At 32.0% G+C, this 3,520-nt stretch overlaps 2 non-coding genes across 2 annotated transcripts; both read left to right on the top strand.

The window, feature by feature from the left end:
- Positions 1-880: 880 nt before the first annotated feature.
- On the top strand, positions 881-954 carry TRNAI-AAU (transfer RNA isoleucine (anticodon AAU)). Its single transcript has one exon. It is a non-coding gene; the product is annotated as a tRNA-Ile (tRNA).
- A 2,016-nt stretch (positions 955-2,970) lies between these two features.
- On the top strand, positions 2,971-3,044 carry TRNAI-AAU (transfer RNA isoleucine (anticodon AAU)). The gene has a single exon. It is a non-coding gene; the product is annotated as a tRNA-Ile (tRNA).
- The last annotated feature ends 476 nt before the right edge of the window (positions 3,045-3,520 follow it).

The raw sequence follows: 3,520 nt of genomic DNA on the forward strand, positions 1-3,520 counted from the left end.
TGACCATGCAAAGGTTTTGCGCTATTCTTTCTAATCAAAATTTGGTCTCTGTTCTAATGTCATAGAAAAAACAAAAGCTAATTATCCAATCCAAGGGGTGGTATTAGTATTCTTTTTAGTACAAGATTTAGCACACATTACCCTTACAACTTCAAATTTAAGGTATCTTCGTACCAAAAAGCTATCATTATAGTTAACTTCGTTGCTACAATCTTTTTCAACAGTAATAACAAAATTCTCGTCGAATTTCATTTTCTTCTCAACAACTTCATATTTGTGAACCATAACTATGCTATATTTGTTGTTTTGCTAGCACATTAGGCATCAAAACCATGGGTATAAAGTTCGAACAATATGAAACGTTTTCTTCTATGCACTGTAACTTTATATTCCATGGGTCAAGTCGGCAAATGCAAATGGAAAGTTCTATGGTATCTTAAATGTTGTATACCATAACATTCTCCTTTGAACATAATATGCAAAGCTCTCAAATATAATACGAGGTGCTGAATTTATATCACATTCTTTAGTGCGCACCAACTTAACATAATTCCTTATATGTTCAAAGAAATTTTTTTTCTAATTTTTCTAATTTGCGTACTTTTATTTTCTCACAAGCAAAGATATTGAATATATCGCTCTATTTTAAATTGATTTGTTAAATATTTATATATTGATTCTAGCTATTTCTTGTGAATCAAGTAGGGCTAAATACACCTAATACTGGAAAACCACCAACCGATATATAATGATATCACTAATGAGTTGTGATACACTCTAATGATTTATAGAAAAAGAATATAAAAAATTTTATTAACACGGATTTCAGGGAAATTAAAAGTTTTATAAATGTCGATAAACTAAGCAAAGAAAATATGTAGGCCTATTAGCTCAGTTGGTTAGAGCGTCGTGCTAATAACGCGAAGGTCGCAGGTTCGAGACCTGCATGGGCCATTGGAGGAATTATGTCTTTTAAAACCATGAATTTTCAGAGTATAAAAATAATGGCCTATCCATGCTGACGAGTGTTGATATGTTCCTTTTTATCTTTTATAAGTTTTTGTTCCAAGAAAGAAATTGAATTGCGTATAAAACCTTAACAATGATACGATGGATGTTTTTGAAACATATTTCTTCCAAACAATATGTATATGGAGAAAATTATAGCACTTGTTATGGTACTACATTATTGTCTTCCTATGAAAAAGATACTACATAATTATCTTCCTATGAAAAAAGTATGCCAGAAAATGTAAGCGAAATTGATGGAAGCTCTATTCCTAATACCCAAAAGTACATGTATTTGACAAGTTCTATACCTTAGTAAAAAGAGCAAAACTGCTTGCAAAATTTACTTAGATTAGTGTTTTGCAATATATACTCTTTATGTTACCAATGTAACAATTACATCCCTTACTTCCTTTATTGCTAAGAGAGCCATAAATCAAAATCCAAATGAAGGTTAAGCTCTTGCCAATTTTTTTAAATATCTCGATGCATTCATAGTGAAGGGTAGATTATATAACTTTCTAATCTTAATTTCTTTCATAAGTAGATTTCATGTTGAATAATATGCAGCTGTTTGGATTTTACTATGTCATCAAATCAAGTAAGATTTTTAGATTATTCCAGTTTTATTAGTTAAATATATCACACAAAAAATTGTTTCGTTACCTGTTGAGAGAGATAAATATTAAATAAAGACAAACAGAAAAAGAAAACATAATGTTACTCTCTGTTAATTATTTATAAACATAGCATGCTTTAATGCATCAACCAACAACGCCAAGAAAGGCAACATAAATATGACTTCAATTATGGTTGAATTTGTAAGACCCACATCGATTGGGGAGGAGAACGAAGCATGTCTTATAAGGGTGTGGATACCTCTCCCTAGCGTGACGCGTTTTGACGAGTGAGTGTGGGGGGCTTCGGCTAGCATCCCTATCGTCAAAGGCAAAACCGTGAGGTCTTGTGTGCCAAAGCGGACAATATCGTGCTAGCGGATGGTCTGGGCTGTTACAAAATTCAATTCCAAGTTTTAGTTCCGATCATTCGTTGACCTTAGAATTCCGCTTAAACAACCGTTTTTTGACCATGCAAAGGTTTTGCGCTATTCTTTCTAATCAAAATTTGGTCTCTATTCTAATGTCATAGAAGAAACAAAAGCTAATTATCCAATCCAAGGGGTGGTATTAGTATTCTTTTTAGTACAAGATTTAGCACACATTACCCTTACAACTTCAAATTTAAGATATCTTCGTACCAAAAAGCTATCATTATAGTTAACTTAGTTGCCACAATCTTTTTCAACTGTAATAACAAAATTCATGTCGAATTTCATTTTCTTCTCAACAACTTCATATTTGAGAACCATAACTATGCTATACTTGTTGTTTTGCTAGCACATTAGGCATCAAAACCGTGGGTATAAAGTTTGAACAATATGAAATGTTTTCTTCTATGCACTGTAACTTTATCTGCCATGGTTCAAGTCGGCAAATGCAAATGGAAAGTTCTATGGTATCTTAAACATTGTACACCATAACATTCTCCTTTGAACATAATATGCAAAGCTATCAAATATAATATGAGGTGCGGAATTTATTTCATCTTCTTTAGTGTGCACCAACTTAACATAATTCCTTATATGTTTAAAGAATTTTTTTCTAATTTTCCTAATTTGCTTACTTTTATTTTCTCACAAGCAAAGATATTGAATATATCGCTCTATTTTAAATTGATTTGTTAAATATTTATATATTGATTCTAGCTATTTCTTGTGAATTAAGTAGCGCTAAATACACCTAATACTGGAAAACCACCAACCGATATATAATGATATCACTATTGAGCTGTGATACACCCTGATGATTTATAGAAAAAGAATATGAAAAATTTTATTAACACGGATTTCAGGAAAATTAAAAGTTTTATACATATCAATAAACTAAGCAAAGAAAATATGTAGGCCTATTAGCTCAGTTGGTTAGAGCATCGTGCTAATAACGCGAAGGTCGCAGGTTCGAGACCTGCATGGGCCATTAGAGGAATTATGTTTTTTAAAACCATGAATTTTCAGAGTATAAAAATAATGGCCTATCCATGTTGACGAGTGTTTCAATGTTCCTTTTTATCTTTTATAAGTTTTTGTTCCAAGAAAGAAATTGAATTGCGTATAAAACCTTAACAACGATACGATGGATGTTTTTGAAACATATTTCTTCCAAACAATATGTATATGGAGCAAATTATAAAGAAAACTAGATGAAAACAAGAATTAAACCCTAGATATAAGATGTAGTCTAACCTAAAACCCTAATTCTAGAGAGAAGATGGAGCTTCTCTCTCTAGAAACTAACCTACATGATGCTAAGCTAAAACTAATTGCTCCCCCCTTGTCCAATCTCAATTCTGCATGAAATAGTCTTTGGAATCAGTTGGATTTGGGCTTGGGAAGCTCAGAAATCGCCCCCAGCATTTTCACTTTAATGAGGTCACATGCTGGCTATGACATGTA

This window comes from Arachis duranensis, chromosome 5 (genome assembly GCF_000817695.3).
Source record: "Arachis duranensis cultivar V14167 chromosome 5, aradu.V14167.gnm2.J7QH, whole genome shotgun sequence".
Classification (NCBI taxonomy): domain Eukaryota; kingdom Viridiplantae; phylum Streptophyta; class Magnoliopsida; order Fabales; family Fabaceae; genus Arachis; species Arachis duranensis.